The sequence below is a fragment of the Phocoena sinus genome, chromosome 8, assembly GCF_008692025.1.
Source record: "Phocoena sinus isolate mPhoSin1 chromosome 8, mPhoSin1.pri, whole genome shotgun sequence".
NCBI lineage: Eukaryota > Metazoa > Chordata > Mammalia > Artiodactyla > Phocoenidae > Phocoena > Phocoena sinus.
Genome location: NC_045770.1, coordinates 5,052,228 through 5,078,041, shown reverse-complemented (window position 1 = coordinate 5,078,041; position 25,814 = coordinate 5,052,228). Strand labels below are relative to the sequence as shown.

Genomic DNA, 25,814 nt, shown 5'->3' with positions numbered 1-25,814 from the left:
ATAAGTTTTTTTTAAATACACGCTGATATGACAGCTGTCACAATACAATCTAACAAAATTGTTTCCAACGAAGTTAAAGACAACTAAGCGCTACTAAAGCCATCTTATGGAAAAAACCGAACAAACCTTTTGGCCAACCCAATACCTTGATAAGGTGGTCAGGGAAGGTCTGAGGAAGCCATATATGAGCTGGAAGATGTGAGTGTAGTGAACAAGTTAGACTGTGTGAAATGAGGCTGAAGAGGTAGGTAAAGGCCAGCACTAGAGGCCATAATACAGAGTCTGGATTTTATGCAATGAAAACACACTGAAGAGTTTAAACACTTTAGAAAGGTTACTTTAAAAATAACCCGATAAGTGTATTAGAAACCTAAATGTGCATTAACAGCAAACTGATTGAATATTAATGGATACATCTGCACAGAGGACTGCTGTTCGGGTTTTGTTTTTTTTTAAAGAGGATCTCTACCTATTGATATGAAGCAATCCCCAGAATATATTAAGTCAAAAAGGAAGGTAGAGAACAGTATATTTAGCATAAGAAAGGATATGGAATAACTACATCACACACACATAAATTCATAATACATAATAAACACATGTATGTGTGTACATAAGAGCTTAGTTTTACAAAGAGAAACACTGGAAGGATAAACCAGAAATTAATAATAATGGGTAAAAAAAATGGGTGGGGAAAGGGTGGGGATAAAAAATGAGACTGTTCTGAATATACCTTTTTATGTAGTTTGACTTCTGAATTATGTTAATGTTATTTCTACACGTTCAAATATCAATTTAGAAAGTTAAAAAAGCAAATCCTAAGACTGGAAATAACCTAAGAAATGTATCTAATAATATATCAAATTGGTAACACTGTCACCAGAGAGAAAATATTTTAAATGCCTTGTCAACAATAAACTAACTGCACATGATTACCGGGATATATTCTAGGGACAAAACAACTACCAAGTAATATTTAACTTCTTTCAACTGTGTGAGAGAAAGGAGATACAATAATAAAATAAAGGAATTTAAGAAAAAATATCCCTAATGTTAGCTATGAGTTGGAAATGTGAACATGAACTCAAAATTAAAATATATACACATTTTCCCTAAGCTCTAGCTACTGAAAAGGCTTAGAAACAATGACATTCCAGTTGTATGAACGCCTTTGGTCTCAGATCTGGATTTCTAAATATCATTCCCTAACAAAATAAACCAGGACTCCTTGGAGAAGTGCCTGTTTGCAAGTTGACAGCAAGCAAGCACAAGGTGAGACTGCGATATTTTTTTGAGACAGAAAGCAGGGGAAGCACCCACACCCATCAGGAGCCATGTCAAAAGAACTGAGTTGAATGGACTCCCACTGGCCAGCTTTGGGACGTCATAAAGATATGAGTATCATGAAGAACGACCATGACTTCGTAAAATACTCCCCAGAAGGAAAGAAGGAAGGGAGTGACGATTTTCAGCATAAATGGAGCGAGAGCATTAAAAAAACCTGCCATGATAGTTTGCCATATTGAACTGGGCTCCCTGCAAGTAGAGAGCAATAGGCTTATTTCTTTCACATCAGTTGGCAGTATCGTATCTCGAATTACTGATTGAAATTAATTATATATTAACCAGGAAATACGTTCACAATTCAGCGATACCTGTAAGGAAATAGATTTGTATTCATGCTCCTCCGACCAAACTCTCATACACAATAAAATTACATTAGTCAGAGGGCAACCTGGGTAGAACTGGACTTTCCAGGACACCTGGTAGCTTTGACTGTCTTTGGTGTCCTAAGTTTGGCTCAAGAAGAAGGAAAGCTGGCTATCTTTTCCTGTAGGGTAAAGACCATTCATATTTATTTTTCCTAAATAATGACATAAGACTCAAGTAGGAGCTTGCAGTATGACACAAAATTAAGACCAGTGGAGAGTGTCATTAGCAACTCTGTGCCCCCATCTGGCACTTGTGGGTTCTGGGAAATTGTGCTGATATACGCGTAACCTGGCTTCTACTCGGCGTGGCCATGCTGCTTCTGTCACCTTTCTAAAAACACTACTAAATAAATTGGGAACTTTAAACCTAAACTTGTAATGGGAATGAGGGGTGGGTGTGGTCTCTTCCTGCCAACCTATATCCCAATGTGATACCAAAATAATATATTCATGTTATTCATAATGGTGACCAGACATACAATCTTAAATAATTTCTAAGTCTTCAAAGAAAGACTGAACTATGTTCTACACAGTTTTACTGTTCCTGTTATTGTTATTACAACTGGCATTCCAATTTAGAGATAGTAATGGTGAAAAACTCTGGCATCCATTAAGTAATCAATCGATTACCTATTGAGATAGACAAATTTCACTGCACTGGAAATTTAAACTAATAAAAATACTCAATTTAGTTACAAACTTGAAGATCTAACAACACTTCCAAATATAAATGTCTCTTCATATTAATTTTTTCTTCACTTTATATTTTCTTCCCATTTCTTAGACAGTAAAATGGCTTTTGGACACTACACTGCCCCCACCCATTTTCTTATAACAAACTAGTAAACTTCTTAGTAAAACCACCTTTCGAGGAACAGAGTACGGAATACTGTCAATGAAATCAGGAGACTTCTCCTGAGGAAGGGAGAGTGGGGGACTGGCTTTAGACAGGTAAGTGCCTATAAACCCACTTCAGCAAAGGAACCTTGGAATGCAGTGCAAAGTGTGTTAGGGTTAAGGTCCACCAAATATGGTGGATCGGAGAAATGAAAATGATAACAGACATTTCCACAGATAAAAAAATACAACACAAAACAGTACTTAGACAAAAGCAAATCATACCACTGTGTATTCAAATTCCCTACTCTAGGGTTCAAATGCAACATGTGCCACAAGGCTACTTTCTTCCGTATCATTTAGACAAGATTTCATGCTTGCAATTCCTTCAAACTTGACACAAACGCAACCAGACCAGTTCTTCCAGTAGTTAAAAGCTTTAGCAGTATGACACACAACTTGGTATCTCCAAGGTAAATCTTTATGATACCAACAACCAGTTTATAGGGGCACAGTGAACCTTGACATCGAGAGGCAGGGCACCAGGAGTTTCTAACTACACAAGTATTTCTCCAGCAAATCCTAAGAATTCTCCTTTTCTCATAATACTTCAATTAAATCAGAGTTCTCTAAATTGGGTCTTAGAAATCTTCTAGACTGACGTGAGAGAAGTCTGGGCTTGAAGTAATTTCTCAGTAAATTAAATTAAAGGAAGATGATTTGTGTCAGATAAGAGCCTTGGCATTAGTTTTATTTGATTATATGCATCAAGTTCTAAGATCTGTAATGAATTCATATGGCCAAGCAGACAGAGTGAGAGGGTAGAGGTGGGATGCATAATACCTGAGGAGATTATCTTGGTTAACCTAAGGTATAATAAAGTATGAGTGTAAGGTTTACATGTCCAATGGATTTTCACAATTGTTCACAATGTCCTGCCTTTTGCTCAAATTTTTACAAACATAGATTAGATGACCATTTGATGGAAATTTAAGAGACCGGAATAGAAATACAGGCAACTGGACTCTGGGATATTTAAGGGTCTTTATAACCTCTCAAATTCTGTCTCTGTTGCATACTTTGAAATATTTTATGTTAAATAAATATGAAAAGATTCAAATTTTAATACAAAATTCCATAAACTTGCTTTCATTTAACGCACAACAACATATATATTCATACCAATAGATATGGAGAAAGGACTTTTCTCTAAGCAATGTCAAATTGATTTTTCCCTTACTTTGTTATTATATCCACAGACCAGTTTTCTAAAAAAAATTCTGCTCTTCAAGATCAGCCAAGATGGTGTAGAAAGACTCTGAGCTTGCCTCCTCTCACGGGCTCCCCAGAATTACAACTATTTGCAGAACGATCATCGATGAAAAAGACCAGGACCTACCAGAAAAGATCTTCTACAACTAAAGATATAAAAAAAGAACCACAACGAGACAGGTAGGAGGGGTGGAGTTGCAATACAGTCAAACCTTCAGGGTGGATGAACCACAGCAGGAGACTAGTAATAACTACGGAGCTTCTACCAAAGAAGTGAGGGGTCCAAGCCCAATGCTGGGCTCCCCAGCTCAGGAGTCCTGCACCAGGAAAACAAGCCCCCAGAGCATTTGGCTTTGAAGGTCACCAGAGCTTACTTTTGGGAGTCCCGGAGGGTTGGGGGAAATAGAGACTCCACTCTTAAAGGGCACACAGAATCTCACACACTGCGGGACCCAGGGCAGAAGCAGTGATTTGAAAGGAGGCTGGGTCAGACCAGCCTGTTGATCTTGGAGAGTCTCTCCAAGGCAGCGAGCAACTGCAGCTCCCCTGGGGACACAGACACAGGTGGTAGCCATTTTTGAGGAGTCCAGTCTACCACGTGGACACTGGTCCTGGCAAGCACCATTCTGGAATCCTCCCTCTAGCTTATCGGCCTCAGGACCCAGCCCAGCCCCCAACCCATCAGCCTACAGGCGCCAGTGCCGGGGCACATCAGGCCAAGAACTAACTGGGTGTAGAAACAGCCTCACTCACCAACAGACAGGCTGCTTAAGACTCCCAAAGCCCACAGCCGCCCCTAGACAAGGCCAGGCCCACCAGAGGACCCAGGACCCAGTCTCACACAACACTGCACAGACAATAAACCTGGGACCCCCAGGGACCTCCAGAAAGAGACCCTGGGACCCAGCTCCAACCACCAGAAAGCAGGCAGCAGGCCCAGCATCCTCTGGGCCTTGGCCCCATCCTCCAGGCGGCTAACACAAGCTCTGGGACATCCCAGCCTCCACAGCCAAGGGTGCCAGGAAGCAGCGCTACTCACCAGCCATCTGATACCAGCCCTAGGACCCCTGGGCTCTGCAGCCAGAACCCAGGACCCAGCCCTGCCCTACAGGAGGCCAGCACTAGTCCCAAGACCTGGCTTCACTCACCAGTGGGCAGGCAACAGCCCCGGGCTCTCCTGAACCCTGACTCTGCCCCCAGTGAGCCAGCACTAGCCCCAGGCCCCCACAGGGTTCCACAGTCAGCCGCTTGTGACCCAAGCCCAGCACAAAGCTCTGGTGATGAGAGGGGAGTTCGCTGCTGGGACACCAAGGACACCTCCTACAAAAGGCCACTTCTCCAAGGCAGGGAAATGCAACCAACCTACCAGATACATACAAACAAAAACAACAAATATTTTCTCCCATTCTGTGGGTTGTCTTTTGATTTTGCTTATGGTTTCCTTTGCTGTGCAAAAGCTTTTCAGTTTAATCAGGTCCCATTTGTTTTTGTTTTTATTTCTGTTACTTTAGGTGATGGATCCAAAAAGATATTGCTGCGATTTATGTCATCATTTCCATGCATGTTTTTATACTTTAGCTGTACATGTATACAGCCATAAGCAATATATATTATTCTGCATGTTTTTAAAATTTGTAGAAATGGAATCATACTATACCAAACCTTCCTCAAAGTTATCTGTTTTGAGAATATTATAATTGTGGCTCAGTATATCCCTTTTAATTGCATTACAGTATTCCCCTGTCAGTATATACTACAGCTGTACTCCCATTCTGTTGACTGTCATTCAGAGAGTTCTGAAGTTTTTGTTATTACAATCAGTACTGCATTGAGCAATCTGGTGTCTCCTGGCACAGCTGAGGGAATTTCTCTGGCACTCATGCTGAAGACTAGGACAACTGGGCTGTAGAGTATGTACTTTTCAATCATATTTCAACTCTGCTAGAATATTCTCTAAAATGATTTACCAACATAACATTCCCATAGGGTGTACTTCAGGATTCCACTCTTCATTTCTTTGTCCTATTCAGTTCTGTCAGACTTTTTCATTTCTATCAATCTGATCAGTATGAAATTTTATTCCACTTTAAAGTGCACTTTTGTGCTTGCTAATGAGATTAGGCATTGTTTCATGTTCATTGGTCATTCAGTCTTCCTCTTCAGTGAAATAACTGTTCACACCCTTGGCCCATTTTACTATTTGGTTGTCTTTTTCTTACTGATGGGCAAGAATCTTTATATAATCGGGAAACGAGTCCCCTGTCAGTTACTTATGTTACAAACGTGTTCTCCCAGTCTTTGGCTTATCTTGTCTAAATTTCTAATCACGTCTTTGTGTATGGTTTCCATGCTTTAAGATATCTTTCCCTACCCAAGGTCATAAACATACTGTCTTATTTCTTTTAAACCTTTTATTTCCTACACCTTTTTCACTTTAAGGTTTTTAATTGACTTTGAACTTTTTTGTATGTTTAGGATGAGGCAGAGATGTAATCACATTACTTTTTTCTTTATGCACAACCAATTATTTCATCACCTTTTACTGGATAATTCTTTCTCCACTGATTTGTAAGGTTAATTCTTATATGAAAAATGTGTATAGTATGTGAGGGGTCTGTTTCTGTGTTCTCTCAATCCTACCAGTCTCTCTTCATCAATTCCTCACTTTCTTAATTTCTAGCATTTTATAGGTCTTAGTACCTGGAAAAATGAGTCCCTCCACTTATTCTTCAAAACTGCCTTTACATTTTTTGTTTTGTTTTGTTTTGCAGTACACGGGCCTCTCACCGTTGTGGCCTCTCCCATTGCGGAGCACAGGCTCCGGACGCTCAGGCTCAGCGGCCGTGGCTCACAGGCCCAGCTGCTCCGCGGCATGTGGGATCTTCCCGGACCGGGGAAATGAACCCGTGTCCCCTGCATCGGCAGGTGGACTCTCACCCACTGCGCCACCAGGGAGGCCCTGCCTTTACATTTTTAGCCCTTTACTCTTTCATATAAATTTTAGCATCTGCTTCTCTAATTATAGGAGGAAAAAAAACTTTGGGGAATTTGATTGAAGCTGCATTGAATTACAGATTATTTTAGCGGAAAACTGACTTCTTTTCAATATTGAGCCTTCCTGAGCATGAACACAGTATATCTCTCCACGTATTTAAGATTCTTTTATGTCCTTCAGTAAGTTTTTCTAGTCCTTCTCCATAAAGGTCTTACTTACTTTTGTTATAGCTATTCTTAGGAACTTTATGATTTTCATTGCTATTGTAAATGGTACTATTTTCTAAATGAGAGTTTCTAATAATTTATTACTGGTATATAGAAACACAATTGGCATGGTGTGACAGACTACTGAGGTTCCAATCATGCCTCTGCGACTTCTAGCTGTATCACTGTGGACAAGGTACCTAATTCTCAGACCTCATTTTCCTCATCTATGAAAAAGTTAAAAACAGGAATTACCTAATAGGATTGCTGTGAGAATTAAATATAAAGCACTTTTTTTCTGCTGGATAGAAAAAAAAACCTTAATAAATATTAGGTACTCTGTTGTCACTGTATTATTTATCTTTCATTCAGCAACCTTGCTCAACTCTGTTTTTACTTCTAATAATTTGACAGTAAATTCTTCTGGATTTGAAGACAGTCATCTACAAATAGTACATATTTATCCCTTCCATGTCTTTTTGTCTAGTTTCACTGAACCTTGAATAAATGATGATCTTGTTCTTGACTTCAAGTAGATTGTTTCTTATGTCTCACCATTAAGAATAAAATTTTCTTGGGTTTTTGGGTAGAAACCTTAAATAGATTTAAAAAACTCCCTATTCTTAATTGCCAAGATACATAAAATGAACAAGTACTGACCTTTATCAAATGATTTCTCTGTATCTATTAAGATAATCATTTAGTTTGTTTTGTTTAGTTTTTAAGTTTTGAACGTGACAAACTAGATGCACTTTTTTTTTTTTTTGCGGTACGCGGGCCTCTCACTGTTGTGGCCTCTCCTGTTGCGGAGCACAGGCTCCGGACGCGCAGGTGCAGTGGCCATGGCTCACGGGCCCAGCCGCTCCGCGGCATGTGGGATCTTCCCGGACTGGGGCACGAACCCGCGTCCCCTGCATCAGCAGGCGGACTCTCAACCACTGCGCCACCAGGGAAGCCCTAGATGCATTTTTAAAGTCTTGCTTTTATACTCATGTCGTAAATCTCCTTTACTCCTACTTGCCCTGTATCCATTGCAGGGATGTAAATGAGTACGAAAGACTGGAGAAGGCAAGTGGCAACTTAAAAAACTAAAGCCTTAAGCCAAGGGAAGAGTCCCTCTTAGAAATTGTAAAAAACACAGGGATTCTGCAAACATATTAGAAGTGTCTTTCAATAAAAGAACACAAACATAAAATTCTATAGGGTACAAGTATAGACAAAGAATTCTAAAAACAGGAAAACTGTAATAGGTTGCTGATGCCTTAAATAGCAGCAAAGAAATATGACATAGATTTATATTTACATTCTTAATCAAAGAGCTGAAGTGAACTGTGTTACTCAGCATTTTCAAATTTATTAAAAGGGATATTGGGAAGAGATGCCAAAATTAACTTATTTTTAGCATGTCCTGAAAGGATCTGTCAGCAACTCAGCAACGTAGCTTTTGAACCAGTTTAGTCAGCACTCATGCTGGGAAAAATATGATATAATATTTACTTAGTTTATAGCTTTGAGTATATCAGTTAAATTAGTTTTAAACTAAACCAACAAAGCTTTTATTTGAAAATAAATGGACTTAGAAATTAAACTGATTCACTAGAGTAGTAATTTGACAAAATTTTAAAGAAAAATTTCTATATGAGCAAGATTATGTTACTCAAATATTAAACAAACTGAACTAAAAACACTTTTTCCAGTAACTGAAATATAGAACCTTTTGTAACCTTTCCTTTTTCATAATATAGAAGAGCTTTAACATAAATAAAGCAAAAGGATGAAAAATGATGTAAAGGAAGTTCTTCAAGCCAGTGACTGAAAATACACATGAATGATTCTGATGATGTGTTTTTTTTGTTTTTGTTTTTTGTTTTTGCGGTATGCGGGCCTCTCACTGCTGTGGCCTCTCCCGTTGAGGAGCACAGGCTCAGCGGCCATTGGCTCACGGGCCCAGCCGCTCCGCAGCATGTGGGATCCTCCCGGACCGGGGCACGAACCCGCGTCCCCCGCATTGGCAGGCGGACTCTCAACCACTGCGCCACCGGGGAAGCCCGATGATGTGTTTTTTTAGTCTTACAAAAAAACAGCATCCAAATCAGAGTTAAAGAGTTTCTTGCAAACCAAACTCAGAGTAGGTTTTTATTTGATGGAGTAAGGACACATCTAAGAAACTCTGTCACTGACTCTATTTTTCTCTCTGTAAATCTTCTGGTCTATCTTGCTAGATCTGCCCTTTCCCTGGCTCCACTCACTGGCATCTTCCCAGTGCTAAAAAAGGCAAGATGAAGAAAAAGATAAACTGAATCCTAAACTAGATCTCCAATGAAAACTGAAGGAAAATACAGAAATTCCAGTAATTTCATAATATATGATACACTACTGTTTCTTTGATTTATTTGCTAGCAAGTCCCTGGTGAACACTACAATGGCCATTTATAATACTGCTTTTACTAGAAAGTGCCATATACTTTATAAAGATTAATTTTTGAACTATGTTTCAGGAATTCACTGTAGTAAGAGAAAAAAAGGTAAATAGTATCTATACGTTCTGAATTTCTGAAAACTTATATTCTACCAGGTTGATACTCAAAATGCAAAATCCTCACTGTCTCTCTAGGAACTACTGAGTTTTCTTCTAATTTTTAAAGCAGGAATAAAGCAGTTTCAGCCTTGAGTTTCACTGACGCCCCCCCACCCATCCCAAAGTAGATGTCAAAGAAAATATGTAGATGTCAAAGAAAATAGGGAGATAAGCTTGAGTATTAAATCTTAACGTACTGTTGAAGTTATTATGAAATAAGAAAGTAGAGAATCATTTCTGATCAATATATCATAAACAATTTCAGAAGTAAGAGAAAAAGCACAGCTCTCTAAATGATGTGTGTAACAGCTGCCAGGGTAATATCTGGGGCCAGCCCAGGGATGAGGTTCTGGAATGTGGACGACTGTAACAGTTTTGATATCTGTACATTCCAACCTCAAAGGGAGGAAACCAGGTATTTGAGAAATGTCATGTACGTGCAATACTGAATTTAAAATAGCACTGACAGTGATGGCTCTTGTTTGAAAATTTGTAAAGCTACTAACAGTTACATAAGTCAAATAGGCTTCCATTTACTCATAAGAGAGAAGAGGAGGCATTTCAAAAGGCACTACTGAGTGGAATGCAAATGGATGACACTAATAGATATGGAAAATAAATCTGTAGTAAATTTTAGAGAAGAGCTTTTCAGACACAGGAGATGCGAACAATTCACCTGGAAAAAGAGAAGCAGAAAACTGTCAACCAACTGCTTCTTCAAAATATCCAACACAACTCTTATGTGGAATAGCATGCCTGTGGTTAACTAAAATATTTGAGTATTTGAATAAAAATATGTCTCTTTTTCAGGGTTAAGAATGAAACCAAAGCAACCTCATGGCGTTGCTCTTGCTAGAGCAGGACATCAACAGTGATAAACCACAAAGGGCGTGCTATGTTGAAGCTTTAAAAATCATAGTTCCCTTGGGAAAATGGGCATCAGGTTCCAATAAGACATTATTTACATGATCCTTTTACTGTTCTCGGAGCTACGAATTTCAGAAACCAACATGGCTTTGTGACCACCTGGAGGGGTGGGATAGGGAGGGTGGGAGGGAGAGGCAAGAGAGAGGAGATATGGGGATATATGTATACGTATAGCTGATTCACTTTGTTATAAAGCAGAAAATAACACACTACTGTAAAGCAATTATACTCCAATAAAGATGTTAAAAAATAATAATACAAAGAAAGCTCAAATTTAGCTTATGTGATTTTAGGGTAATATAAGTAAATTTTACATTCTTCCTGCTAAAACTGATATTGATTTTTTTTTTTAAATAAATTTATTTATTTTATTTTTGGCTGCGTTGGGTCTTCGTTGCTGAGCACGGGCTTTTCTCTAGTTGCAGAGAGCAGGGGCTACTCTTCATTGTGGTGCACGGGCTTCTCATTGTGGTGGCTTCTCTTGTGGTGGAGCACGGGCTCTAGGCGCGCGGGCTTCACTAGTTGTGGCACGTGGGCTCAGCAGTTGTGGCTCACGGGCTCTAGAGCGCAGGCTCAGTAGTTGTGGCACACGGGCTTAGTTGCTCCGCGGCATGTGGGATCTTTCCGGACTGGGGCTTGAACCTGTGTCCCCTGCGTCGGCAGACAGATTCTCAACCACTACACCACCAGGGAAGCCCCTGATACTGATTTTTATATTTTAAATTATAAATTAAAACAATATATGTGATTGGTTTTGTTCCTCAACTCTGTACAAAAACAAAGTAAGAATTTTTTTTTTACTTTACCCCTTTAGTTATATAAAAGACTCTGACTAATTTCATTTCTAAATACAGAACAGAAAGATTTGCATTTTAGCAAAGGAGAGTAGGAGGAAACATGAGGCGGCTATAAATTCCTGACACTAAAGGATTCTAATACTAGAGTGGGTTATAATAAAAAGACTATAGAAGCCTCTCTGCTAAGAATTTTTAAATGATCTAAGCTCTTATTTTTCCAGGATGAACTAGTACTATTTGATATGAAGCTTAAAAACTAGTACTATTTTAAGAGAACACTTATTTATAAATTATAATAACTACATATTCTTAAGAAATCAGTAACATGATAAGGTTCTAGAAGTCTGAACATGTAGAACCTTAATCTTAACAGTGTGAAAATACTTTTCTTGAAATTCTTTCTTTTTTTATTAGATTAAAATGTAATCATATTCAGTTTGATGTCAAATAACCCTCTGCACTTTATGAGGCTATGAAGTTTGGTGTGGAACACTGATATGATCAGGGTGGGTTTTGTTTGTTTTTGTGGGTTGTTTCTCCCCAACCCCAACATTTTCTTTTGCAGGAGCTGGAGGGGCAAAGCTCCATATTTGAAGAAGACAGAACTGATAATAAGAACTCTTTATTTAAAGGCAGAAGTCTTAGAAGCCTGCCCTACAAAAGACCTGACCTTTGGCATGAGAAATAAGAACATGGGCCTTGCAGTCAGACAGACCTAAGGGCTTGAATCCATTCTCTAATCACTTCCCAATTTGCAAGGTCTTGAGCAAATGACCTATTTAAGTCTCAATTCCCTCAAATACACAGTGAGAATGACTATAACAATACCATCACTCGGGGTTACTACAACGCTTACATGAAATTACATATGCCAACCACTTAACTCTGCAAGTGTCAATAAACAGGAGTTACTTCACCACTATAATTTCCCTGAACACTTTCAGAATCTTCCACGGTACAAGGCTAATCAGACCCTGAGTCAGCTTTCCAAACCAGGTTTGATCACATCTGGTTGTACCTCCTAAATTCAGGGCTGAGATCACTAAGGAAGGGTGCACACAAACACAGGGTCACTTCCTAGTTCTTCCCCCTCTAATTGTCTTATGTGTAAACTTAACCTAAGAAACTTTAGATTTCTGCTGTCTCCTACTGAATATCATATAGTACTACATAATATGTTAAAAAAGAGAAGTTACAGTCTCAAACCATTATCATATGAGCAACTAATGCCTCTTTAAAAGTTGACAGTGAAAAAGAGCTCTAAATTCTGAGGTTCCCCCATTTGTGGTTTTGAAAATTAAAATATCAATATTATTTAAAGAGTAGTAGAAAAGAAAAATGTTCAGCTTCTTAACAGGACTAATCTGTGATTCAGAGAAAATTGTGGTCTCCATGTTATCTTAATGAAAAGCATTTATAACCAAGATCTGAAGAAGCACCATATAAATATGGAATACTACCCTAACGGTAAGAAAATCTCTGCAAGAGGAGAAAAGAGTTAATACCAACATATCATGGATAGACAGTTATCCGTACTAATGCCAATGAGGGAAAAAAAGAAAAACAATACTTGAAGATAAAAGGGCAGAAGGGTTACTTCTTTGTGCTAATTTGAACAGTCTCTTTATACAGTCTACCAAATTCTTTATGGTAAAGCAGTGCTGCCTATTTTCTATGAGTCAATAATTGAGATGCCATTTACCCAGCAGGGAAAATCTTTTAAATATGATATATACTTGTTGCTTATGAAACAAAGGTATGTTCTTTTAAACATGCAAACCTTTGTACCTTAACCTGAGGTCTAGAAAGCATTAAGAAATAAGCTGATTTGAAATTTTAAGATGAGTATTTCCTAAAACTAGGAAAGTAAGAGATAATACCTACGTAGTACGATCTACTTGAAAAAATGATCATCGCTCTACAAACATGACAAACCTTAAAGCTCAATTATTCAATTTTTTGGAAAACTAAATAATTAACCACTCACCTAAAAGCAGCCAAGGAAGCATGTGCCCAAATGTAATATAAAAACAGTCTCAGGGAAATATTCTGAGTATCGCTGGGGTCAAACGTTTGAATAATTGATTGAGATGTCCTTACCTCTTGCTGTGGCACAAGTTTTAGGATCAGTAATTAAAATTATTCCAGATGATTGCACTTGGCAGTAGACTCGACAGGATACCACGGCTCAGCATTCCATGCAAACGTGTGCCAAATGAATCAAAATCACACTGGCTCAGACCTTATCCACCGTGGGATAACTCCAAGTCAGAGCTTCACGGCACTGAGGTTCCAGCTCTGCTTCCGGGCCCCCTTTCAGCAGTTTTCTTGGCCCTGTTTCTGGTCTTTAGTCAAGCCGAGCAGCTTGTGTGTGCGAGAGCGCTGCTTGGAGGAACTTAATCCTCTCTCTCCGCACATCCTGCTTTGCAGCGCAGGAGAACTGCCCCAGCCCAACCACACTTGCAGAACAGGCTTTACCAGTATGACTCCACCCACCAGCTTCACACAGGTGCATATTTTCTGCTCAGAATAACACCACTATGAAATTGATATTCAGTCTTTAGTTTTTTAAAAAGCCACTTGCTGTTCAGTTGTTTATATTTGCTATCCACATGGGAGACAATGTATCCTATAAAAATGATGGTATTTACGCCCAAATAAAATAAGAAAAGTAACTGATCAAGCAGGAAGTATTGTCTGTAAAAGGCTGAGTCATTAAACTGGCAGCAACAGGCTAGGAAAACGTAACTTTGAATATCTTTGCTGATAATGAGCTGTGACTGTTTTCTACTTAGACTGACCAAAAAAATGATCAATTTATACTGCCTCTGTGTGAAAAATTCTGAGATTGGAATGCACAATTTTTTAATATGCAAATAAAAAGTTTTAAAACCTGAAAAGTTTTTTTAGGACTAAAAATCCAGAATTGTGCAACAGTATAAGTCAGCTATACTTCAATAGCAAAAAAATCCAGAATTAAATTTTCCTGATTATGACCTCCTCCTTTATACACTGCCCCAGTGTTAAAATTGTAGCTCTACTTATACAAACATTGAAAAGATTCATTATTTATACTTAGTAACAGTACTGCACTGTGTTAGCCCAATTAGAATTAGTTGAAGAAATAAATGAATGGGAAGAGATTAACGTATTTTCTGTTCCAAATGACTTTTTACTTATACCAATGTAAATTCATGTTCACATATTTATTTTCAGTTAACAAAATAATGTTACACGTGCCAGACAGATTTTAAGTACTTTACAGATAGTCTTCATTATAACCCTATGAAGTTGATTCGAATACTATTCCCATCCTAGACACGAGGAAGCCAAGGCGGAGGATTAAGCAATTGCCGAGGTCAAACAAGTAGGAACTGTTGAATTCAAGACACCCAGGGAGTAGTTATCACGCACAGCGCCCAAATCTGCTACTGATCAAATGTATTCATTCCTTCCTTTCTGCTCGTAGCTCTGAATAAAGAAGTGTTGATAACTGGTAGGCCACAAGAAGAAGAACAATGAATTGATGTGACTTCACAATCTGAAAGACCACAGAGAACTCCAGTGTGTGGCAGGAACGAAACATGTTCATTTTCACCAGTGGGACAGCTGTGCATTTATGGATTTTGTTGAATAGGAAATGAGGCTCTTAAAGTTTATTCATGGTGGAGAAAGCAAAGCCACCCCTCCTTCTACCCCCTCTCCCCAGCACTGAAGACAGCAAGGGAGGGCAAGGGAAAGAGGAACGAGAGAGAGCGAAGGAAGGGGGAAGGGGAAGAGGAATCCATGCTGTAGAAAAGCCATCTGGGGGAATACTCGGTACAACTTAACACATGAGCACAGAGAGGAATAAATAAATTCGACGGTAGTTTGCCCGAGTGCAGGAGAGTGACAAAATGACCCTCACCTGCAACCTAAAGGCTGCACTCTGTGCCACATAAAAACACGAGGTAAGGATGAGTTGTGCCGACACTGGTGAAGCTGGAGTGACGTCTGTCAATCTGGTTCCCTGCATTGCGACAGTGCCGATTTCCTGGTTTTGATAATGTACAGTATAGTTATGTAGGGTGTTACAAGTGGGAGAAGCTGGGTTTTGAGTATACGGGGCCTCTCTGTACTATTTTGGTTACTTCTTTTGAGACTATAATTATTTCAAAATAAAAAGTTAAAAAATATGGCTGACTGAAAAGCATTATGCTCTGTCTTCTAAAGACTGCTGATGGCACAGGAGAGGTCACCTGTTATTTTTCTCTTGTAGGAGGTTATCCTGTGAAGGACTAAGATGTATCTGTGTGGGCAGTGGGGGCAACAAGACAACTCACTGGAAAGGCAAAGGCTACCTTCCAATCATTCTGTCATAAAAATTACCCGAATTATTCAAACCCTTGACAGTACGTCTGTAAATTCTGCCAGTTTCATGGCCAAAAACATATCCAGAATTAGATCACATCTCACTCCTTCCACAGCTACCCTCATGGTCTAAGCCACCAACATCTCTTGGTGGGCTCATCTCCACAGCGTACACCCATGTCATCTCCTGTCCTGAACACAGCAAGCAAGGTGATCCTTTACGTAAGGTGAGGCAGGTCACAAAGCTCTGCTCAAAACCTTCTAACGTCTTCCCATCTAATTTTAAATGAAAGCCAAAATCCACACAGTGTCACCCGAGCCCCAAGGAGAATCTGATGCCCTTTCACTTCCAGACCTCATCCTATGTCTTGACTCACTCACTGCTCCAGTCAAACTGGCCTTCCCACTGATCCTTTAACAAGCCCTGAAACACACTCGCTCAGTGTCCTTACACTTTCAGTTCCCTCTCTGGGAAGCTCTTCCCCCAGGTAACGTGTGTATCTCTGCTCCTCATCTCCTTCGAGTCTCTGCTCAAAAGCTACCTTCTAATGAACCTGTCCCCAACCACTCTACCCTCCTTTGAGGTAGGAGGGGTACCCTCCTACCCCACATGAACCACATCCAGTACTTCCTAACCCCTGTACCAACCCCCCTTCTAGGCTTAATTTTTCTCCAGAGCACTTACCTACCTTAGTATATATGTAATGTGTTTGTTTGCCTCTTTCTCTCCCTCTCATCCCACTTAAATACCAACAACAAAATAACACTATTTTTGTCTGTTGTGTTCACTATTTTAGCCCTAGTACTTGGTATGCACTCAATAATTGTCTGATCAGTGAATGAACAAATACTAGAAATGATCAGAAACAGAAAAGTTGCTTTATTTATGGCAAGGATTAGATGGAGCCCACCCCTAGCGCTGGCTAAAACATAAATGGGAGTTTAGGAAACATGTTTGATAACTACAGTGGACATTATTCTTGTTTATAATTATTAATCAACCGGTTTAAAACAAACACTATGTATAAAGGATACAAATTAATATAAAATAGAATATCTATCCACGAGCAAAACAATCTAAGTGAAGAAGAAAGACACACAAAAAGTGAAGTATCAAATTCAAAATAACTCATTGCCCTACACTATTTCCAAGTGAGTGACACAAAGAATAGCTACTGTAGGCTGAAATGTAGTCCCTCGTTATTCAAAACAGTCTTAGGACCAGTATTATGGAATTACCTGGGAGTTTCTTAGACATACAGAATGTCAGGCCCCACCCTAACGAATGATGGTCTACAGTTTCTAACTCTCTCTCTCTCAGGCAGACTGAATGCACAATCAAGTTCGTGAAGCAGCAGCTTAAGGAGCCTTCGTGAAGAACAGAGCAAGTCATCTCAGGCAGAAGAAAGGTCACAGGCAGGGAAAGGGGCAGACCCAAAGTATAAATGAGTGGAGAATAAGGAAACATGTTCTGATGCTGAGCAGAGAGGAGAAAAGGAAAAAACAGGTTACAAAGATAAATGAGTTCTCAGTATTTATGGAGCATCTTAAATTCTAGGCTAAAGATTTTGTATATAATTCTGGCACAAAGGGAAATCACTGAGGTTTTCTGAAGTCAGGGATTACAAATTAAAAGCTGTATTCTAAAATTTTATTTTAGTAGTAAATATTAAGATAAAGTAATTCTACAGGCATTAATTGTGCATCCACTGTGCACGTATCCTGTGGGGGAGACAAGGATGAATGAGACACACTTGTCAACTGTGAGGAGACCGCAATTTCGTGAGCAAGTGGAACAGGTGCTGTTAGATCTGACTTGAGGACAAACAGGACACGGGCCTAGGGAGAGGCGGGCCAGGGAGAGACAGGCCAGGGGGAGACGGGTCAGGGAGAGACGGGCCAGGGAGAGACAGACCAGGGAGAGACAGGTCAGGGAGAGACGGGCCAGGGAGAGATGGGCCAGGGAGAGACAGGTCAGGGAGAGACGGGCCAGGGAGAGACGGGCCAGGGAGAGACGGGCCAGGGAGAGATGGACCTAGGGAGAGATGGGCCTAGGGAGAGATGGGCCTAGATAGAGACAGGGCAGGGAGAGACGGGCCAGGGAGAGACGGGCCAGGGAGAGACGGGCCAGGGAGTGACGGGCCAGGGAGAGACAGGTCAGGGAGAGACGGGCCAGGGAGAGACGGGCCAGAGAGAGACAGGCCTAGGGAGAGACGGGCCCGGGAGAGACGGGCCCGGGAAAGACAGGCCCGGGAGAGATGGGCCGGGGAGAGATGGTCAGGGAAACTTTCATGGACAAGAAGATTATGGCCTGAGTCTAAATACAAGGAAAATTTTAACTGGGCAAAACGGGGAGGAGGGCATTTCAGACTGTAGGAACAGTCGGTGCAGTAGGAGCAGAGGGAAAGCTATGACACCACGTGGTATGTGCTGAGGACACAGAAACAGAGCCCAGTGAGCACAGGGAGAGAGAGCAGAACGGGAGAACGGAAAAGGAAGATGGCCGGAAACGACACAGTAAAGTAGTCCGGAGGTATGTTTTATATGTAATGAGGAACTATGGAAAGATGTATTTTAATTAATTAAAGAAGTCTTAGAAAGAATGATGGCTGAAACAAAATAAGCAAATTAAGTAGGTTCCTATAAGCACTTCTTTTCATCTTCCATTCAACACATCTTTTGCCCTAATATCTCTTCTGTTCATATACAGAAATACATTTTTATTTACTCTTGTTGTAATAAAAAACCAAAATATTCGTTTTTAGAGAGAAAACAATAAATTTTACCTCTATTCAATGTTCCATGGTGGGAAAATTCTGGGTTTTGAGTTAAACAATCGCAAATGAGTGTAATCCATCTGGTGCACAGCCAGGGCTACCTAGGTGTGGACAGTGGTTACTAGGAGAGGTCAGAAGACTTCTGCAAGTTCAGCTCTGAAAGCTCAGGCACAGCGTGGAGCTTTCTGAGTCTCAGTTGCTCCACTAGTTAAAAAACTAATAAGAACCTGCTGTATAAAAAAATAAATAAAATTCAAAAAAAAAAAAAAGCGGTGTGTGGGGGACAGAAATACATTCCGCATTCTTAGTACACTGCAGGGCTGTATCGAGATTCAAATTCCCATTTAAATAACAAAAATACAGTATTCAAAAACTCTAAGGCAACTACAAATATGTGATGTTATGAATTTTCTGTTTTTCCCTGATGCAGGGTGAGAAAGTATTATCTTGATGTATCCCTTACCATGTATTCCGAGAGAAAACCACCCGGGCATTCTAGCATTTTGGAACTCTTTTAAATCTTATATCAATGCCTCCTAGGGTACTGATTTTCATATCTGATTCTTAAGGTATTTGCCTCCAGAGTAATAAAGTAATGTGTTCAATGGGAAGAATATTTAGTACAACATTCCATTTCAGGTAAGTAAAAACCTGAACCTTTTTACTTGCTATAGAGTGGTCACCTCATACTAAAGTGATGTCAGGAAACATGGTTACAGAAGAGCAAAGTGCTGGACACTCAAAGAAAGAAAATGGAAATAATCCAGAAGAAAACAAATGAAAACAAAAGAAAAAAAACTATAATTAAGCAAAACTGCAAATAAAACAACAAAACACAAGATACTAGAGGACCAGTTTCCTAAAAGGATAACACAAGGACTTTTTCATTTCAAAATTATGCCACAAATTCAGGCTGTGTTACCTTATAAACTACTTATAAGGATTTCATCAGCATTACATCTGATTACTAAGTCTTCCCCCAAAATGAAAGCCTCAGCTACTTCTATGTCTGCTAACAAAAAAATTCAGACAAAAATCTGTGATGCAAACTCTACTCAAGTGGCCATCCAGAGAAGCTCCTTTCCTCACCGTGGTTCCATGAAAACTACTGCAATTCATTTGTTTCCGTGGTATACTGTGAAATATTTGCATATAGATTTATACCAACAAATAATATATTAAATAAGCACCTACATAAACTAAATAGACCTAGTTTCAGACACTCCTGAATTTAAATGATATAACATAGTAAATAAACATAAGTCGACAAAAAATAACAGCTGATCTTTATTAAGTATCCAGGGGCTTTAAATGCCTTATCTCTAATCCTTAAAAGAATCTTGCCTCACTTCTTAGATGAGGAGATTTAAAATCAGAGAAGCCAAATGACATGCATATGGATAGTAACACATGGCACAGGGATGAAAATTCAAGGCTGAGGCCTGTGCTCTCACCTCTTTGAGCTGCTTTTCACATAGGTATATACATTAAATAAAACATCTGCATTAAATCTGTTATCACAAAATATCTATTTTATGAGGCGGTTGCATTAAGACTCTAAGAAATTACCTATTTGGACAGGGTGGAGTGAAGGGTAGATTATAATCTATGTAAAGTAATATATGATCATTGTAAAGGAGTTAAACAATACAGGAGCAGAGGAAAACAATGAAATGTCTCTTGTTATAGCTACAATCTCATTCCGCTTTCCAGTCAGGTATGTATCCTTCCTAATCCTCTTCTATGAGTTTACAATGGGATTATACTGCTGCGTGATTTGCTTTTTCATTTAACAAGACATCACAGAAAAAATCCCCTGGGTTAGCACATAGGCTTCTACCTCATTCCTTTTGAGGGTTGCAGAGTATTTCACAGTATGGAAATATAAAATCTATTTTGAAAAAGTAATTTCAAACATTTGTGTATTAAAGCGATATTGTAAGGAATATTTACCTGGATAGGAGGTAAAAAATGCAAAGTGACCAATTCAAAAATGACAAAGGACTTGAATAGACACTTCTCCAATAAGCACATGAAAAGATGCTCCACATCATTACATTTCTGTATAGTCACCATCTGGATCAACAGAACATTACCAGCACTTCAGAACCCTCTCTCCTACCCATCTACTCACTCTCCTCTCCAAATGAAACCACTGTCCAAACTTTATCACCACAGAACAGTCTTGAACTGTATGATTTTGAACTCTCTCTTTATATACATGGCATTACCCAGTGTAAATGTGTGCATAAATCCGGCTTCTCCCACTCCGTATTTATTTTTGTGAGACTCATCCATGTTGCTCCACACAGACATAACTCATTTCATTTTCATTGGTGTAGAAGAATCCACTGAATGAACATGCCTTTATTTATCCATTCCACTACGGATATACTTTTGAGTTCTTTAGTTTTTTGACAATTAGGAATAAGGTTGCTATGAACATTCTATACACATACCTAAGAACGGAACTGCGGGGTCACAAGGTATACACATGACAAACTTAGTAGGTAGTGCCAAACAGTGCTTGTCCTGCATTACGCTTCCCTGGCAGTGTATGAGAGTCCCCACAGGTTTACATCCTTGCCAACTTTTGGTATCGCTACTCTTAAATTTTCAGCATTCTGGTGGATGTGTTTTGTGAGTTAATTAAGTTTTTACTTGCATTTCCCTAAAGACTAATGATGTGCAACATCGTGTCATGCGCTCATTCCGCATTTTGGGATTTGTTGTGAAATACCTGATCAAGTTTTCACTCAATTAAAAAAATCAGTTTATCTGTCCTTTTCTTACTGATTCTTTACACACTGGTTACGTGACCTTTGTCAGATATAGATACTGCAAATATCTTTCTCACCGTGTGATCTGCCTTTTTCACTATCTTAATAGCATATTACAATGACATTCTGAACTTTAATTAAGTTTAATGATTAAGCTTCTCAGTTATTATTATAACTGCTTTATGTCTAACCCTAGGTCATGAAGATATTCTACAGTATTCTCTTCTAAGTCTTGTTGTTTTACCTTTCAGATACAGATCTATAATTCTCCATGACCTAGCAACTTTTACTGAAACGGCTGTCTTTTTCATAATGCTCTGCAGTGTATGAATCAAGCATCTATATGGACACAGGTTTGTTCCTGGACTCTATTCTTTTCCACTGTTCTATCTGTCTATCCTTGCATTAATCTCAGTACCTTAATGAGTGAAGCTTTAACAGTAAGTCTTGATATCTATTGTATTAATTTTCCCACTTTTTTGTTCTTCAAAACTGTCTTGTGTGTTTTGGGCTCTGCATTTCTATACAAATTTTAGAATCGATTTAGAATCAGTTGTCAATTTCTAGAAAAATCCTAACTCAAAGCTTGGGGCATTATCAGCAACTCTGCCCTGTTGGGCTCTGAACTCCATTTGTTGTTCCGTGAGTGCTGCGACATTCTCTACTCCATCGGCTGATACCCTAGGGGGCTAATGTCCCCATACACTGGGGTCACGTATCTGGATGTCCTTCTTCTGCTTAATCTTAGCTCAGTAATTGTTTACTACCTTGTTAACTCTCCAGTCCTTCAAAGAGATCTTATATTTTTACATTTCTGTCCAAATTTTCTGTTTTCAGAGGGAGGGTTTGTCTACATTCCCTAGTCCTTCATTTTTAGAAGCTCATGCTTCAAAAGTAAGCTTTGCTTTTCTTCTCTCTTCACCCTCCCTCCACCTTCCGCCCTCTCCCTCCCTCCCCCAAACCCCCTCTTTCTTTCTTTCTGGAAGAAAAGGTGGATACGGTGGGAAGGTGGGGACTCCACCATGGAAATTATAAAAAAGACCAAATGTTGATCCTAGAAACAAAACACCTGATATGAGAACTGAAGAATTCATTAGATGGGCTTCAGAGAAGCCTGCACAGAGGGAAGAGGTCAACAGAAAGCTCCCAAGCTGGAGAGAGGACCAATGAGCCAACATCAAAGACGTAACTGACATGTGGAGGAGGAGAGAGACAGAAGGGCGCAAAACAAATATCCGAGGAGATAACAGCCGAGAACACTAAAAACGTGAAGACAGACACCAGTAAATAACTGCTGGGTAAATGCTGCACAGGATAAACACACAGAAATCCTCACCTGCTTCCTTCCTCTTCCTCCCACCTCAGCCTCACCTGCCATTCAACCAGAACCTGTGGGGACTGAACTAAATGCCAATTTCTTTGGGACAAGCGTCTACCTTTCTTCCTCTTTTCTTTCCTCTTCTTTTCTCCGCCCCCTCCGCCCCACACACGTTCTTTTCCTTAAGGCACCATGGATACATGCTATCTTGGTCAGGACACAGTGACTCATTCATTTTATTTTTACGTACACAAATAATTGGACATATGGAGAACACTAAGAAGAGCTCCAAAGGGAAGGTTTTCCCCATTGCCCTTGTTGTGCAATAATATAGGGAGCTTTAAGTTGCAGTCTTAAACTATCTGCATCTTTCAGATCTGGCATCTAACATGACAGATGGCAATGTTAAAAATAAAGAGAACATTAAAGTTATTTGTACTGCAGGCAAAGACAGTTTTAAAGTGTGAAACAAGCCTGAGGCTGATAGAATTCACATCATCCTTTTCAAAATGTATTAAGAATGCACATTTTCCTATGCCAACCCTGCAATGCTGCTCACAAAAGATAAAATACTAGCTTTTGAAGGTGTGCTGTCATTATGTATCATTACTAATTTAGAATTAACAATGCCATACAGGTCTATTAACAGAAACCTATTTTCTAGAACTGTCAATAACTGATTAACTTTCTCAAGTTTTAAAAGTTTTGGACGTTATCACTATTAGAAAATCACTTTCATATTCAGAACATGAGAAAGTATAATATTTGATTGATACAATGTAATATCAATATTAAGCTAATATTTAAAAACAGTATATCTCTGAGGTGAAATTATCAAAGATAAGACTTTATAATTAATAAAAGTTAAGCTTACACAGCAGAAATACATAAAAATAATGCACAAGAAATAACAATAAATTTTTGATGTTGAATTTTAATAACTTTAAAATAGTGACCACAAAAACCCATGATCATCTCAATAGATGGATAAAAAGTATCTGACAAAATCCAACACCCTTTTGTGATAAAATCATTCAACAAACTAAGAATTGAAGGGTGCTTCGTCAACCTTATGAAGGGCATCTATGAAAACCCCACAGTTAAAAAGTTACTTAACGGTGAACAACCAGATGCTTTCTCCTAAAATCAGAAGTAAGACAAGGATGCCTGTACTCAGAACTTCTATTCAACAATGTAACATATCCAGGGCAACTGGAAATAAAAAACATCCAGACTGGAAAGGAAGAAGTAAACATATCTCTATTCACAGATGACATGATCTTATATTTAGCCTATCCCAAGAAATCTACTAAAAAACCTATTAGAACTAATAAAATTTCAGCAAAGTTTCAGGATACAAGATTAATACACAAAAATTAATTGTATTTCTGTGCACTTGCAGTGAATAATAAGAAAATGAAATTAAGAGAACAATTCCATTTACAATAACATCAGAAAGAATAAAATAAATTTAACAACAGATGTGTAAAACTTATACTCTAAAAAAAACTACAAAATATTGAATGAAATGAAAGGTCTAATAATCAAATGGAAAAATATCCACGTTCAAGGACTGGAAGACTTAATGAATACTGGCAAGAAGGTAATACTTCCCAAATTGATAAACAGATTCAATAAATCCCTATCAGAATCCCAGCTCTCTTCTCTGTAGAAACTGACAAGATGATTCTAAAATTCATATAGAACTGCAAGGTACCCAGAAAAACCAAATCAATCCTGAAAAAGAATAAAGTAGGAGGACCTCCCAATTGAAAAATTTACTACTAAGCAATGGTAATCAAGACAGGGTGGTACTGGCATAAGAACAGACATAGAGATCAATGGAAGAGAACTGAAAATCCAGAAATAAACTCGTATGTCTAAGGTCAACTGATTCTCTACAAGGGAGTCAAGTCAATTCAATGGGGAAGGAATAATCTTTTCAACAAATCGTGCTCGGACAACTGGATACCCAATGGAGTTGGACCTCACACCACACACAAAGATTAACTCAAAATGGATCACAGACTAAAATATAAGATCTAAAACTATAAACTTAGAAGAAAACATAGGAGTAAATTTGACTTTGGGTTAAGCAACATCTTCTTAGATAAGACATCAAAAGCGTAAGTGACAAAAGAAAAAAATAAATTGAACTTCATCAAAATTGAGAACATTTCCACTTCAACAGACATCATCAAGAAAACGAAAGACAAACCAGAATGGGACAAAATATCTGCAAGTCATATTATCTGATATAGGACTTGGATCTGGTATGTATAAAGAACACTTACAACTCAATTAATGAAAAGACAACCCAATTAAAAAATATACAAAGGATCTGAACATTTCTCCAAAGATATACAAATGGGGAATAAGCGCATAAAAAGATGTTCAACATTATTAGCCATCAGGGAAATGCAAATCAAAATCACAAAGATATATCACTTCATACCCACTAAGACAGCAATAACCAAAAAAAAAAAAAAAAAAAAAAGTAACAAGGATATGGAACAATTGGAATTCTCATACACTGCTGGTGGAATTGTAAAACAGTGCATCTACTTTGTAAAACAGTTTGGCAGTTCCTCAAAAGGTTGAACACAGAGTTACCATATGGCCCAGCAATTCTACTCCTAGATATATACTCAAGAGATGAAAACATACATCTATACAAAAACTTGTACACTAAGTATTACATTATTCGTAATAGCCAAAATGGAAACCCAAAGTGAATGGATAAAAGAAATCTTGTATATCCATACAATGGACTATTATTTAGCCATAAGAAAGAATGAAGCACTGATACATGGATGAATCTTGAAAACATTATGCTAAGTGAAATAAGCCAGTCACAAAAAGACTATATGTTGTATGATTCCATTTATGTGAAATGTCTAGATTTGAGAAATCCAGAGACAGAAAGTAGGTTAGTAGTTGCTTAGGGCTGGGGGGAAAGGAGAGGATGGGGCAGTGTCTGCTAATGGGCATAGGATTTTTTTTTTTAAGTTAATGATGCCATATTTAAACAAGGAAAGAAAACTACAGCCATCACAACCACTAACGAATAAGTACTCACTGAGAAAGTGCTTTTATGTTTAACAAGTTTACCCAAAGAAGGGGGATTTAACAGAGGATAAAAATGCCTTGAAAAGAGACTGAGAATCCCACGGTGAGGGTAGAGAAGGGCAGAGGGAATGTAATACAATCAGGAGAAATACACTTGATTACTCCCTCCTCCTTCTAAAATCTTTTAGTCTTTGTT

The 25,814-nt window shown here is 38.8% G+C and overlaps 1 protein-coding gene across 4 annotated transcripts in view; it reads right to left on the bottom strand.

The window, feature by feature from the left end:
• ARHGAP32 (Rho GTPase activating protein 32) overlaps positions 1 to 25,814 on the bottom strand; it is a 271,983-nt gene that overhangs the window by 53,030 nt on the left and 193,139 nt on the right. Inside the window, exon 1 of one of the 4 annotated variants that reach the window (XM_032640157.1) lies at positions 13,425 to 13,770. The exons of the other annotated variants lie outside the window; for them this stretch is intronic. The gene's annotated coding sequence lies outside the window, so the exon portion shown is untranslated. Of the gene's footprint in view, positions 1 to 13,424; positions 13,771 to 25,814 lie in introns of those variants that run through there. 4 annotated transcript variants of the gene reach the window in all.